The sequence below is a fragment of the Charadrius vociferus genome, unplaced genomic scaffold (assembly GCF_000708025.1).
Source record: "Charadrius vociferus isolate BGI_N301 unplaced genomic scaffold, ASM70802v2 scaffold78, whole genome shotgun sequence".
Lineage (NCBI taxonomy): Eukaryota > Metazoa > Chordata > Aves > Charadriiformes > Charadriidae > Charadrius > Charadrius vociferus.
The window spans coordinates 1248641-1265631 of record NW_009649927.1 but is presented as its reverse complement, the minus strand read 5'-3'; the positions used below and the strand labels follow the sequence as shown (position 1 = coordinate 1265631).

General features: G+C 38.4%; 1 protein-coding gene across 1 annotated transcript in view; it reads right to left on the bottom strand.

Moving 5' to 3' along the window:
* The window catches only part of DISC1 (disrupted in schizophrenia 1), a 231484-nt gene that overhangs the window by 90130 nt on the left and 124363 nt on the right, over window positions 1-16991 (bottom strand).

Genomic DNA, 16991 nt, shown 5'->3' with positions numbered 1-16991 from the left:
CTGGAAGGCTATCATTACTTTAATTGCAGATTAATTACAGCCTTTCACCAAGGTCAAAAGGAACATTCGGAGGCAGCGTAAAGCGTATTATGTGGAAAATGCATAATGTTAAAAAGCTTTTTTCTTTTTTTTTTAAAAAAATGTAAAATTTGACATCAGCTGCCTTAATGAGCGCAGAGCTTGCCTCTCCCAGTGCAAAACCCTGCAGTGAGGCATCTCTCTCACGTACGAAAAAATAGTGACCCTTTAACCCACACACCAAACAAAATTCAGCGAACATGAGGCTCTTCTCTAAATTAAATCATTCTTGAAAATACTTTCTATTGAAATTAATTCTTTACCAAATGAGACTGGCCAATAGTGTTACGCTACCTGTAATTATATTTATGTGATATTTGTAAGCACAAACTTTTACATGGAGCCAATTCAAAAGTAATGGAAACAGCAGTGCAAAGTGACTGTTGAGTGCAAGCAATAAACCATACAAATTGCATAATTACAACTTCCCATGGCTCCAGAGACAGTTTGCACTAGGAAAAGCAACGAACGATAAAGCGGGATGAGTTTTTTAACCCCTAAAAGGAGAATGCTCTAGTATGGTAGTCAGCACACAGAGGTGATAGCACAGTCCCTCCTCCAGAGCACGTTCAACTCTTGGGGGCCCACCACCCCCTCCAGCCTTGCCCCTGTCCTGCGGGTCAGGGCAGCCAGAGAGATGGATTCAAGTCCTAGACACGGAAGAAACTGAATCAGATATTGCACACTAAGATAGCCCTAACCATTGGGCCACTAATCTCCTACCTCTTCTTTAAGGGAAGTGGGGGGAAATTGAGTTCACCTGATTCTGGAGGTTTGCAAGGGGAGGAGACTTAAGCTTTACTTTTGGCTGAAGGAAACATATCATGCATTACTAAATCAAGAGCTTCTTCCAACCTACACCACCTTCTCTTCAAATGTATCCTCGGTTTTCATGCCTCCTCCCTGCCCCCATTTAAATTCTTCCGTTGAAGCCCCCCCCCCCCCCCAATTTCCCAGTTCATTAGACAAAATGAAAAATAAATTATTTGCAGTATCCAAATCACAGCTGCCCCCTCAGGACAACGGAGGAACAGCCCCTTCCCTTTTTCTTCTTCTTCATTGCAGATGATTTACTAGCAGTCACAACTGAGCGCAGCCAGTACCGTACCCTGCCAGGCAGGGAAGCGCCTTCTGCGATAACGCAGGCACAAAGTGGCAAAACAAGAACTGGCATAAGACTTCTCGCAATACATAGTTAAGCTGGCAGAGCTGACGATACAAGACTCCAGTGAATGCTACAACAGTTTAACTTAATGTTACTTTCTCTCTGCTAGCAAATTGCTCCCATTTTCCAACCAATTTACGGCCCACATATCTACTCTGCTGTTATAACTGTTTACAGTAAATCAGATTTGCCTGTGACTGTTGAAGCAATAACTCTCAGCAAAGGGGGCAGTAAGAACATATTTCAATCTAATAAAATAAATGATGGCAGATTAAGCTTTCTTTTAAAGAACGCCTTATCAAAACCTACAGAGAGGCTGTCATTTCACAAAGGCGGGGCTGGTTGCTGAAGATGGAAAGAGTTAAAGAGGTTGCTGTCATTCACACATAGCATGCCAAAATAACAAAAATAACATGTGAAGAAAGCAATCACCTACAGTGGGCACAAAAGCTAAATGAGTTTTGCCAGTGCTAGTGACCTTTGACTGTTAGACAGTCAGATAACTTTTCCTACCCTTTTATTACAGAGTTATTCTTGGACAGCAACTCTTCTATTATTACACTTTTTACCTATTTTATATCATTAAAAGCTCACAATACTCAGACTCAAGCTATTCCTTGAAGAATACTCTATATACTGAAGCAGAATTCCTCATTAAACAATCATTTTAGGTAGGTTGTTCTTAGAAATTAATCTTTTTGCCTTTTTAAACTTTAGAGCTAATGTCATTTCCAGAAATATCTTGGGTATACAAGTTTATCACCAGTTCAGTAGCAAAACACCGCGGAGGAAATAAAGACCAAAAGAAAGAAAGAATAATTCCAAAGCCAAGTCATCTTAGGCTCCCTGATGCTTAACATCGGAGAAATACTCCTCTGAGGGATCATCACACTCTGCCTTGAGAGCTTAGTACTTCATCACAGCTCAGCGTGGTCCTCTTTCAAACGGGAAACTGAAAGAACAGATGGGAACCTGGAAAACACTGCTGAAGGAAACACACATTTGTGATGTGCGATGGCACAACTACGCCAGAGTTACCCAGCCTCACACCCTTTAAGCACCACATCAAACAGAGCAGGGTAAGAAAACCAGCAAGTTTGTGATAAGGAAACGGTATGTCAGTGTATGTCCACCTGAGAACGGCACAGAGTTGTCTCTAGCCTGGTTATCATCCACAAGAGCGAATCACCTTATAGCAATGGAGAGCAGTATTTTCAGTGAAGACATTTCATCCAGCACCCACCGGTTCCAGGACAGGAAAAGGACCTGGCAGTATAAAGCAATACTTAACTAAATAGAGATGAGTCTCCTCCTCCTTTCAGAACTTGAGACATGTTGCTGCTGGGAGGGGGAAGTGAAACACTGTCGGTGAGTCCCTGCTGGTTTACACTGCACAAATAGTAACATACAGTTTCTTAGGATAGGAAAAAGGTGGTATGTACAACACAGGAGAAAGAAGCAGAAATAGCTTCCCATTTGGCTTATTCTCTTCCACTAAATTTGTAGGCTGGAAAAATGCTTGCCAGCAAGTATTGGCAATTTTTAGAGCAACCATCTACCTACCAAGCCCACAAATCATGCAAGTAGAATGAAGAGCCTTTCTGTAACTCAGGTTTGCTACATGTGGATTGAAACAAGGAACCAGCCTGCAGTGTTTTTTTTAAAAAGAAGTAATGTTGATCATCAAATGTGGAAAGCTTGGTTAAACTGGGAAAAAATAAAGACAACAACAAAAATAATTTACAGAATAGAAAATGAAATTAACAGCAAAGTCTGTCCATGCAGCTTACTTCAGGAACCATTTGCATAAGAAAAACTATTTGATGTGAGAGAACAGCATAATAAATTAAATTCTTTTGCACATACATGGATACAAATAAAAAGACTACAGAAAATGCAAAAGGTTTGAACAACAATGAGGAAAGATAAAAGTAAAAGATAAATAAAGGAAAAATACCTGTCAGCTGGTCTTAGGAAGATGAATGCTTATAATGAAAGCAAACATGTAACAAAAGTAGGAAGAACAATTAAAGGGGGGGGAGTGGGAGGGGGGGAAGAAAAGTTGTAAGTAACTTAATGCCCAGATTTTAGAGGTTAAAACTTTTTTTCTGTTGTAGAGATGCATGGCGTTTATCAGAGACAAAGAAGTATTAAGGCACATCCTTCACAGGACACTTAATGCTAGAAAGAGAATATAAAATAAACATAGGAATGCCAAGGAAAGACTCTGGGTGTTCAGAACTTTCAAAACAACTCCCAAAACCCAAGAGAGTTTTAAAAGATACAGATTTTCTTACTTCTTTATATTTCTTTGAAAGCATAAAAGGATGCCTGGTACCCTACCTAGGGGGATGCTACAGAAGCAGAACTAACCAATAAATGTATATCCTGATGGTTCTCAGCTGCAGTTCAGCATTTTAGAGCTGTGATAAAGTATTCTAACACAGGAAAAGATCCTGGTGCCCTGGTACTTTATCCTGCAAAACTGTGAATACATTTTCCATTTAGACCAGCAAATATTGGTTTTCAAGGTCATGCAGACAGCTTGTAAAATGCTCTATGCTTTTAGAGTGTTCTGCGTTTTCCTGCAGTCTCCATTTCCCTAACCGATCCACTCATATGCTACATAAGTAACCTCAGCAGGGGTCACCATGAGAGGCAAAACGCAAGCAGCATAAGAATGAGGCAACACCTACATACTGTGCCTTTGAGGAATTAAACAAGTCAGAAGACTTGGACATGGCAGCTTCTTTTAAAAATAAATAAGTCAGGTAGAGAGCGTGGTCTTGGTGAATTCTGCACTACCCTGGAAAAGGTGTGAAATTGTGCTCCACATGATCAGGAGCTCAGATGAATAGAACTTCAATGAATTATTGAATTGTAAGAAAACAATTTCATATAATGTAAGTTGGACAAGAAAATAAAACTAGCAGGGACTGAAAAAAGTATTGGGAGTTAGTAAATTAAAAATGAAAGGAAAAAAGAGGGAAGGAAGAGAACCAGGAGTTACCGCAGAACCCAGTGAATTGTAAAACTAACAGTAAACATTAACAACATTCTGTATTGGGCTTCATTCATCTAAAAAAAATGCCAAAATAAGAATAGCTTCTCTAGTTATCATTATATATGGATAAAACAATGGATCACGAGTCTAGCAGAGATGATTGCATTCACTGATCCTGGTCATCTGCAAAATGCAGGCAGTAAGATTTCTCTGAATTCATTCCAGCTGGAACTAGGTACAAAAATCCCAAAGAGTTACTTGGAATTTACAACAATCTTTGCTGAACTCTGGCAAAAGCTAATTGCCCTGTCAGTTAGAAGGTGAATGACTCATTTTTTAATCTAAAGTTGTCAAGCTTCAATCGCTAGCCATTAGAAATGATTACTTCTGCTTTTGTCTATCACCATAATGATCTTTCCACTATAAAGTTCTGGTCTCTGAGCAGGCAGTTGCAGACTGCCATCAGATGATCTCAGACTTCTGCGCATTATGCTGAGAAGACGCACTAAGCACCCTCAGCCTTCCATGACTAGGACTGTCTCCCAACCCTTTAATCTCCCATGACTGCTCTATGAATTCTCTTCAGTTTTAGAAAGCACAGACTTCATTTCATCATTGAGTGTCATCTATGACATTTTGAAGGATACAAAACAGAAACATTAAAAACAATTGCAAGTTCTATCTTTTGTCAACATTAGGGATATAGCTACTTACAATGCAAAAAAAAAAAATTTTTTTTGATTAAAAAATGAAAAAGACTAATTCAAATGACAATCTAAGATTTCTTTTTTCCTTTCAACTGCTGTCCAAATCAATTCTGTGATCAGTGCAAATACGCTCAAATTTCACTCAAGACAAATTCCAGGAAACGGAGAATGCTCTTAACTACCTAAACAAAGGTATGATACTGCCTCAGGCTGCCTGTGATGGCAGTACAAAGAGGGCTCATACCTGCGACTGGTTTTACCTGGGCTCATTGGCAAAAACTATTCAGATACACGGCTCTATTTTTCCATTTCCTCTGGTCTATAAGCCATATGGCAGACAGGTTGCAGGCAAAATCTTTTTGACTATTGGCCAATCTGCTCATGAAGCATCTTCAGGCTTCACTGACACACCATCCATGCTTTTTTGGGCTGGTGAAAGACTAAGCCATGTACTCGCAGAAACTGTCGAAAACTACGCTCAGCAGCAGAAAGTTGCAGGAATAGTTGTGTCCCCCTCTAGACTTTTGTTATTTTTAAGTTTTCCCAAAACTGTCATTATTTAGTATGTAAACAGACAGCATGCAGAGAAAAAAAGAGCTAAGCTAACAAATTTTCACACCTATGCCTTTGTAATTCCATCCAAGGTGCTAAAAAGGACAATCAAACATTCAGTCAGGGTCTAAGGCTTATTTAAATGACATCTCTCCCCCTGCAATAATATCCTGCCATCAGAGAACATCGCTGACCACTTCATGAGCTGACGAATGATGGTATGCTACGGGTACTTACACAGCTTTTTTCCACAGGTACTGAAAAGAAGGAATAAACATACTGGGGGGTTTCACATTTTTCTGCTGGGATGTGCAAATTTTAATTTTGATTACTAGATGAGAATTAAGAAGAACATTTACATACCCACAAGATTGTATATTGGAAACATGAAAACACGAGAACGACGCATTTCATTCTGGTCATTCTTTACACTGCAGTAAAATTAATTGCAGTAACAAGAATGAATGCTACAGCGGATTCTGTTGGAAATGCCACATTGGAAATGCTCTGACTTGTAAAGAAAATTACTTTTCTCCTAACGACAAACACTGTCTTAAAATAAAAAATTCATTGCAGAAATCAAAGGACTGTAAGTTCACTAGACTAAAATCAAAGCAATTAGCGTTTAGCTTAGAAACTACAAAATAAAATATATTTCTTCTTTAACAGGTGAGGTCTACCAACTGCAAAATGTATCAGTTGGTGATAAAATTGAAGGATTTTCTAGTTAAAAGAATTTCTGACCAAATTCTGCACTTCCATCAAAGTAAGAGGACCTGCATCCAAGCTGCTCAGATCAGTAATGGACGATGCAGTTTCAACACAGAAGAATGCCAGAGGTGAAACCCTGAACTCTGCTGAAACTGGAGGCAAACCTCTTACTGATACCAATGAATCAGAATTTCTGCCTCCATGTATTTTCAAAATTTTCTCACAAAAGACTCAAAATCAAGAATACAAGAGATCTACAATTCACACTCCTTTCTGCAGAATTTAACATTTTCCAAAGCTTCTTAAAGTCAAGCCCACAGGAGACACAGCTGGTACTTATTTGTTTTTCTCTTGCATGGAGCACAGATAATTTTTCTCTGTACAATGTTTCAGAATACAGGAACTGTGAAAAAAATTAGTAGAGAAAATGTTACTATGACTTCTGATCTAGATCTAGGATTGCCTGTCTGCACAAAAATACACATAGTTTCAGCCTGCCATTTCCAGCTCACATTGTTAATTATATTTCAATGCACCTCACTAGATAAGAGCTATAATCCAGCCAAAAGCACATAAAGGTTGTGGTCCAAATTATGCAATGTGTCTTCCAGCTGATAATTCCAACAGGTAATGAACTGTTTAATCTTATGCAGCTTGGCAAACACTGCCTGTTTATCTTTACCCAAGCCTTCAACATGCACATCAAACCAAAAGTATCTTCCGCAAATATGATGAATGAATCTTCATTTCAGTTAGCATGATTCAAAGTTTTAATTATATTCTGTCTACTATTACAGTATTTTCGTATAACAGGGTTCGAACACAACAACAAAAAAAAGAGTAGTCTTACAAATATCGAGTTTGATGTATTTCTTACGTGATCCCAGCCTATCAGTTGAAATCTGGCAGGTAATCAGAAATACTACTAATCACTAGCTCCTGCTGCACATGGACCACAGATTCTGTGCAATTATAGGTGACAAAATCCCTGGTTTTATAGCCTGCTACTACCCTCTCCTGTGCTTAAGTACTGAGTCTGTGGACCACGGACCTCGCAACATAATTTAACAGAAACAGTTGTTACCTTTACTCCTCATAAAAGGAAACAGTGGCACAAATCAACTGAAACATAAGCAAACTCTGTTCCTGCTCCAGTGAGAAAAGAAATCAAACTGAAGGATAGAGAGTTCCAGCTCCTAACCCCAGGCATTCGCAATTCCTTGGTTTTCTGCCTTTTACTCTAGTTTGTCTCTCCAAGGACAGAGGGAGGAAGAAAATTCTTGGATGACAATTTTCAATTCCTGAACAAGAGATCCAAGGTACTTAACTCTGCTCTAAATAATAAGATTTCCATTGCCTCAGAGTAATCAGTTAGGATTTAATGGAAGTACAGAAAAAGACAAAAAGCTTAGAGAAAAAACCCAGGAATTGTAAATACATTTTCTCTAGGGAATCATATTCAGAACAAATAATCTCTCTTTCTTCCATTTAAATTCTCTGTATTTCTGCTTTTGCATCCTGGTAAAAGGTGTGAATTGGAAGAGGTTTTCTATTGTAAATCCTTTTTTAGGATAATGCATGCAGCATTAAAATAATTTTGGGGACAAAACCCAGCTGTTCTAGAGGAGCTTACAGTTTCAGTGTTTTTATCATCAGATATTATACCTACCCCATCTTTCGATAAATATTTTCCATTACTCCAGATTTGGTTATACTTCTGCGTATCTGCGGGTATAAAGTCTGCAGCATGCTTGGAACCCTGTGGTGATGCAAGTAACGAACTATACAGCAGACAGTAATTATATACTTAAAATGAATTAAATTAAGTGAAAAGTCAGTTGAGGATGATAACATCCCTATTTTACAATACCTTAATTACACAAACCTTCATTTAGCTTGTATCTTTACTACTGTATTTGCAAATACCTCAAAGAAAACCTTAATCCAGCAACAAGAAAGAACAAGGCAGGAAGATCTAGCTACTCTGCATCTGACAATCAATGGGAACAAAAACTGGAAAAAAATCCTGTACTTCATGAGGGACATCTTGTATTCCAAAGTGGAATGATATCCCAGGGGTTTCTTTTGCTTAGATGTTCCTACTCCTAGATGCTGTATTTAAATATTGCCAGTCAATATCAAAGCAAAGATGAAACGTAATGTCTCAGAAAATTATCTGACTTTTCATTCAGTCGCCGAGGTGGAATTTACCATCAACGCAAGGAGGTATAATTCTTTACAAATTGCATGCATTTACGCAAGCGTAGAATTAAACTTGCACACTGAAACCCAAGAACACTACCAAAACTCTTGAATGAAAACTTTTGAGTGGAAATGCAGTAATGTGCTAAGATTCTGAATCAAAATACATATAAATCTGAAAAAATACCTGTAAGTAAAAAGTTAAACATCACTCTCTGGTTCTGCTGCAGTATAATCCTCTTCTAGGATATCAATTTTACATCAGTGATCCCAGATGACCCAAAACAACATTTTCTTGCTTACAGCTAAAAAAATTAAATAAAATCCAAAACATTAACTGAATGCAAAATGCTGTACTATTTTTATCTTCAATCTGCAGAAAGCTTGAATCTTGAGAAGAATAACTGCCTGGTTGTTTTCACTAAAGTGCTACTTGAAAACAAACTGACACTATTCCTTAAATATCCTATCCATCTTTATATGCATCCTCAAAAGAAAGTAAATGAGGCAAAGCATTCCAAAGAGTACTTTGCACGTTTTTGGGACCTGAAAATTTCATGTCGTGTTAACATAACTTGAACAATCTCAAAAAAAACCCCAAGAAATCAAAGCAAAACCCTGCTGTATGACACTGAGAATCAAAACTGAAATTAATATAACTTAAAGAAACCTGTGAATGCTAGGCCAACTGTTTACTGACTTTTTCAATAAAACTTCAGGTTTTTAAGAGGCTAAACACTGTTTTCATACTTCTAACTTGCTAATATTTCAGGATCAAGTTGTCAAATACATGCTGTAATCCCACCCAACAGGTCCTGACCATATATATATACAGGCAGTACCCATAAGAAATGGCAAAATGAACAGAACCACAAAACCGATTACCTAAGTTACCTCATCTGTGAGACACGGAAAGCAGTATTTATCTTTCTTTGAAAAGTAATTGGATCCTATCTGTTAAGTGTAAATATATATGTTGGCAGTTTTCTTGGTCCTCTAAGCACCCACTACCCTCAGACACCTTTCTGCCTGCCTCTGAGCCGTTCCAGAGAGACACAACTTCATCTTTCTGCCAAAACTGGAATTCTCTTAATGCAAGATCTAGAAATGGCAGATGTACACCACCAGGAAAAAAAGAGCTTCACAAAGAAATAAAACAAAGTACAGTAGCATGACAGTACTACCTGCTCAAACTCCAGAAGGAGTGGCAAACTTTAAAGAGTGTTTGCTTGTCATCACGAGGGCTAGTGTGCTACAGTAATTAGAATAGCATGCAGGAACGTGTTACATCTGTCCAATGAGCAAAAGACACTTTATTTGTTCTTTCTTTTTTAATCCTAGCTTTCTGGCATCTTCGCATCTCATTCCTTCTGAAACTAGCTACAGTCATTTAAAAAAAAGAATAAAAATGTGGAAGTTCAATCTGAGCCCAGTATCTCAGAAGATGCAGCTGCAGAATTAGAATCTGATGAAGAATGATTAAAATTGGTGGTATTCACTTCCAAATTTAATCCAAATTCACTCATCTGTGTTGCTTCATATTTATCATGTTGCAACTCAATCAGTTGAAGCAGCTGAGCTAAAAAGTGGAGTAATGCAGAAACCTAGAGCAGAGATGGAAAGCCAGGAATAATTTGATATTACACACACCCCAAAAGTTTAATGCACTGTGTACGTGGCTGGCAATAGCATTTCAGATGTAAAGGACCAAGTTGCCTGACATACTATCAGAACATCCTGCTTGCTTGCTTGTTTGTTTGTCTGTACACCAGCACGTAAAAGCACGTGTTGCATGACAGGGTTGAGGTTGCCCATCTCTCACGGCAGCAGAAGGCTGGTCAGTAACACTTTTCACCATCGGATTGCATTTCCATGATTCCAACAGAGCCACTCTGTATTTCTGTTGCACTGCAACTTAGGAAACCCTGATGTCCTTACTGCTTACCCTAGTTAAAGACGAGATCATCATTTTCCCTGAAAAGAGGTAGCATAAATCTTCAGACCAAGCTCTATTTCTTGTACCTCGTACATAACCACCTCTATGACTGCAAAACCAGTACCAGGTCATTTCAGGAGTTATTATTCTGTATGTAATTAGGTCATACTGCTCTCTACAAAGAAAGGGTATTACATAGGTATATAAAACATTTCAGTAAAGTTCATACCATCAGATCTCAAAAGAAAGACACAGAAGAGAAGCTCACCTTTGAGCATCAACAGAGAAATGGCCTGATCAAAAGACCCCCACTGGTATCAGTGGGCTTTGAACCAAGCTGCTGTCTCAGTTCAAGTTGCCTGAACATATATTTCATATTTCCTGCATTACAGATATTTGCATCTAATTATACAGACTGGCCAGATTAAATTTAATACCTCCATTGCATTTATACAAACTAAACCTCTATCCTCCAAGTGAAAAATCAAAGTATTTTACATATTCAAATGAACAACATCAGACAAGATGACCTTTATAATCACCATTATAAGAAACACAATTACAAGTGACTCAAGACATATGGCAAACTTAATTATGCTAAAACAGACTAGTTTCCAATCTTTTCAATCCTGACAAAAATTGATGTCTAAAACAAAAATGTATTACTATTTTAGTTATAGGAAATGCTTAGCAGAACTTACTCTTTATATGCTACTAAATTCTACAGATAACATTTATCAAAAAAGGCATTACATAAAAAGCCCTCAACTACTTATGATTAAATATTATTTAACAGAGATGTTAGTAAAAAAATGGTTTTACTTATTTTATATAGATTTTGTGGAAGGATGACACGAAATTAAAACCATCAATCTGAATTAGATCCTCAAAAGCTTGGTAACAATTCAAAATGCAGTGACTGCCATTATAGAATTATAAGACCAAAAGATGTATATGGGTATACTTAATCTGAAAGAATTTAAAAATGATCCAAGAAAATGAGAATCATGCTCACAATCCGTGAAACACAGACAAGCACGCAATATGCATAACAGTACAAGTCCAAGCAAATGCAGAAATACCAATTTTTCAAATGAAACAGCAGAGAGAATACTGATGAGCGGAGTGCAATTACTCATGCCGTATTTGGCCATGACAACACAAAAGGAGCTCTGCAAGGCTGAGCATCTTGGGGGTTTTATTGTTGTTTTTTTCCTTTTCGTTTCTTACGTTGACCTGGCTTTTCCATGCTGCCTGACAGAAGGCTGCAGAGTGCTACTTTGGAGCATCAGTTGAATGTCAGCTCAGAATAAAGGATGCTACCAGCTGCAGTGTCAGTCCTGTTCCTGCATCACCACTGAGGGGTTTATACTTCCTGTGAAAGCTCAGCGGAGTGAACGCTGGCTAAACCTGACAAGATCGCTGTTTAGAGATGGCCACAGACATAAGCAGTAAGTCGTTCCATTTCACCACTCGCTTGAATGACAGCAAGCGTTTCATATAGGTATGACATGCAGAACGTAACGACCTCGCGCAAATTAGAAGTGGACACACAATGAGACTCAGAACAGCTTCTTCCTCAAGGAAGCCCATCTGTCACACGCTATGTGGTTCTCCTTTAATGATTTATTTAAACAGAACCTTTCAAAAGGTTCAGCTTTTCAGTTTGGAGTAAGATAATCACTCCAACACAGGATGAACTGTGGAAACAATATGGAAAGCCCATTTGGTGCAGAAAAAACAGCATTGAGGGAAAAAGTTAGAACCACCACACAAACCAAAAAACATCAGTAAAGCAAAATGTGGTATCATTTTTGTCATGTCATAGGCAGATACTGAGTCTGAGATAATTTAATTATTTTTGAAATAATTAAAAGCGGTATAAAGCTTTTAATAATCTTTACACATTTTCAAAAAGCACTACAAAAATCAGTTATGAAGAGAGATAAAGAAGCTTTTGTATAACAACTATTATTAAAAACAAACATTTAAAACTTAAAAAAGAAGAAAGGTTTCCCAGTGGGAAGCACGTTGCACGTGCTTCTATAATAAGGCTTTCAGCATTGAGTATGTCAGAATAAAAACGTGTCTTTGACAGAGCATAAAAATGCTTTGCAGTAAATGGTCATTAGCAGTTTGGTAAATCACATCCTATACAATTGTATATGAAGCACAGAACCTGCTTTTCCTAACTATTCCAGTATGCAAAGCCAGCATTACTTTAAGTAGCACAACTAGTGCTTTCTGCTGTCCACGTGACATTAAGCTTTAGACTAATTATTTGCATCCTCCATAATGGCCAAATATGCAGCTTTTTGAACAATGACTGTAAAACAACCAGGAAAATTTTTGCTATTCTTCAAAGTATATTCTGAACACATTTTATTCTTAAGTAGCTAAGCCAAAACTTTTTTTTTTTTTTTTTAAATCAAATTAACAAATAGAATGGACTTGGATAGGATTCTCTTCTGTTAGAGGACAAAAAGCTATGAGATATTCTGCCCAAGTGTGAAGAGTGTATGCACTGAACAAGAGAAAGAAAAACTGAGTGTGAAAGAAAATTCCAGCTTCCTAAGAAACCCCTCTGTAACATCTAATTCATTATTTAATAAATATATCTGTTCAATTCCAGAAAGCTTCACTCTACAAGCAGCCTGGTAAAAGCTTTAGGACTTACACAAGCAATTTCTAAGACAATAAAACTCAATGATGTCAATTAGAGTTGAGCAGTAGAGACTGAAGTATCAGCCTCCAAACAATAGTTTTTAAAAAAGGGTCAAAAAGCTATTTTGATGTGCGTGATAGCCTTTATATTTCCTCTAGAAATTAATTCAGTATAGAAATTCTACTTAAGATCACTTGGCGAGCACAACCTAGCAATTAGATAGTGAAATACAGCCCCCCCCCCCAGTTTTGTGCATACATACATTATTTACCAGGAGATGCTTTCCCAAAAGTGTAATAGGGGCAGAAAATGGCTGAGTACAGCCAGAAAAGGAATTCAGCAAATGAGGCAGGAAAACCTGCCCATCAATACTGGTAATGAGGAAACCGAGACAAGAGGGTAGGTTTCATTTCCAGCCCTGGGTTACAAACGCCAATCAAGCCAAGCCAGGATTTATAAGCACAATCCAGCAGTTTGGCAGACAGGCAAGTAATTAAGCTTCACTTGTCTGGAACAGGGTTTTGGTTGTTTTGGGCTGCAAAGCAGTTCTCTTCCTTGCCATAACAGAAACTTCTGATTTTATAAGGCAGATCTGCTCAACAGTAAAGCACAAGACCTTCAGTGATTTTCCCAGAACCATGTTGTCTTTGGCTATAGAAATACCTGTAGCCTAGAAGACTGTAAAGCTCACACAGAGCATCACTTGCAATACACAGATTTGAAATCAAGTGATTAATTCAATCATGATTGATGTTAGACCAATCAGAAAACTCTTTCACCACCATTTCAAGTAAAATTGCACGACCTCTATGTCCCTAGCCTTCCTATCTATAGAATGGCAGTAACAGTTGATCCCTTATAGAAGTGTTCTGATGCCCTCAGAAGAAAGTTACTGTCTAAAGGGCAAATTAGTACTATTCCTCCTACAATGCTAATAAATAGCATTACTTGTCAATGCCTCTATTATCAAATGGGAAAAACATATTTTTGAGCATCTCTAAAAATATGAAGGGATTTTTGTCAAATCTCCTTCACAGAGAACACTGACAGCTCTCAGCACAGTAAGCCAAGCCTGATTTTTGCACTACATCTGCAATATCTTTTATACTTGGGCAGCTGGCACAAAGTGAGAAAATTCATTAACATGCTAATGATGTGTCCTATTTAAAATTCCAGCTCTGATTATTGTGTGATTAAGTCTCTTCCCTTGACGTCTGCTTCCTTATATCTGCATTACTGTGAGAAATCAACAGTTATTAATGTAGTAAAAAAAATAGGTGATCAATTTATACACAAGAGAAAGACAAACATACACACATATTTTAGCATTTCAATTTCTTTGTTTAATGTTTTCTGGACAAAATGGTATTATATCTCCAGTAAAAAAAAAAAAAAATCAAAGTAAGTTTTTGGGAAGTTCACAGGCACAAAAGATAACAGTTCAAGTGCCAGATGATGTAGAAATAGCTATGCGTAGGAATACCTGCGCAGAAGGTTTAAAGGTGCTATATTAAAAAAAGAGGGAGGGCTCCTGATGCAGAGAAAGAAGATTATTCCCTGGAAACAACATGAAAGCAAGAATGAGAGGAGACAACAGCTCCAGTCAATTTGATTACCTTTCCTGGAGAAAAATGAAGCAACTTCTTTCTACACTGAAAGGCATATAAATCCACTAACTTATTTAAACTAGAATAAGCATTCAAAGACAAGACAACTGAGGGACCTCCTTTTCTACATTACTTTTGGTAACCTATGTTTAGTTTATAGATGGACACCTATTTCATGAAGAGTTGAGCCAAAGCATAGCACAACTCTGCCGCAAGGAGGAATCGCAGGTACATCCCTGCTGCTCACCTGGTCATGGACCAGCCGGCCTAGCCCAGATCATTTGGCTCCCTAATAAACTCTGGGCAGACAGACAGTAAAAAAGCTGGAGGACAGTAACATCCTCAGTTAGTGGAGTTAGATGGAGAAAGGATTCCTCTCCCTGGCTTGTAGCTATAGAGGGAAAAGTCAAACTACCCAGGAGTGAGCTGCACCAAGCAATGGGACCAACCACTCACACGAATTTAACCCACAGCACAGTGCAGCTGAGCTCGTGCTGCACTACTAGTTGAAGCAGCAGAAGTGTTTTAGGAGCTGTTTTCCTGCCAGACTATACTCTCCCAAAAATCACAGTGTCACCACCAGCAGCGGGTCAACACATTCCGCATCACAAACCCCACACCCCCGCTGTGTCCCTTATGCCAATGCCAGCACTCCCACCACGTGCTGGTGGGTCTCACGGGTGTGCTACACTCCACTCACGTTGGGTTTCTGGTCAGCACGGAGCTGGCGTATGGGATGGGGCAGGAAGAGGAGGAAAAGGCAAAACCACTCATCTCAGCAGAAACATGGATTTTACTGGCTTAAATGAATCACAAAGCCTGTGGCCGTGCAGCAAGTCAGCTCGGCCACCCCGACGCAAATCGCACCTTTCACAGTGCATAACAAAGCCAACACAATTATCCCCAGTTCTTCTGAACAACAGCAAAACCAAATGGTAACAAAATCATATTCCAATTGTTTATGCTTTATTCCCCAAACATGAAAGTACTGTACAAAATAACAACTGGTTCGTAAAAGTGGATGCCATCTTTAAGATACAATCTGTTTACTATTTTCCAGAGCGTATCAGAAGGCTTTTATTCAATTAAATGTGTGGGTATCAAACTCACGCTAGTGTTCTCAAACCTAAGCGAGCTTCCATTTGTTAAAGGAGAAAATGGTGGAGATTACATGCAAGGGGGCAGGGACGAGGAAAAGGGAAGATCTCAGATTTCAGTTTCTGTATCTCTGACTAGTATGGGCTTGATAGAGTTTTATTTTACACGTGGACAAATTTCTCCTTATGCCTACAGAATCACAACAAATTAAAAGAATAATGCACATAGTAAACATCCAGCGTTTTGCAATTTATTGTCATAAATTGTAGGACAGGAAAGGTCAGACCAAGACAACACCTCATTACAGCTACATAAATGCAAAGGGGGGGGGGGGAAGAATCTATGAACTGCAAACAATTCTGTTGCTTCAGCAAGTCTTGCACAGGTTTTGTTTAAAACCCTGCTGAAGAAAAATACAAATGAGAAGTGCATGTGTATTATAGGAAATCTAATTGTCCTAGAAACAAAGGAGCAACCAAACGGACAGATTGCAAGGTCAGAACCCCCCTTCAACTCACTTGGCAAATCCAAGCAACGAGGAAGTATTGCCTGAGGTGGGGTTGAATCACACCCCTTAGGTAACAATGCACTCCTTTGAGGAATCATTTTTTAAATTTTTAACCATCTAGTTTTCCAAGAAAGTTCTTATCTACTACAGTGTGTGCGTGTATATATATTCCTCCATGCATCTTTAAAATATTGTCTTAGACGTATTCCACTGCCGACAAAACTTTTTGGTTTTAAAGTAGCTCTTGCCTATCCACTTGCCTATGAGAAACTTCATATACTTTTAAAACAGAGGCACTTTCCTCTCTTCAACCAACCTACTGCTCATAAGATCCTGAAAAAGGAAAGACATTTCAAACCCCTAGAGCTTTAAAGTAGCTCTCGGAATTACACTTAGCTGTTTGAGGTAACTATAGTAACTGTACGTTTGTAGTCAATTAAAAGTTATTCAGCATTTCATTTAATCAAGCAGCAAGGCCACTTTATCTGCTTAACTTCAGGAGAGGGTACAGCAGACAAAAGGATAAGCCAAGTCTAAGAATGACTTTGCTATTTTGTTGTCAGTAGCTTTCCCAGTGATTGCATAGAACTTCCCCAATTCCACTGTGACACTACAACCCAAGCATGCTGTTTATAGTTTTGTGTGAGCTGTGTTTGGCAAGCGGTTTAACTCCCCTCTCGAGCATAAATTTACAAAGAGAACTCTCACCTTCAGAACCAGGAATCCCTTGCACCTCATACGTTCAGACTTGTCACCAA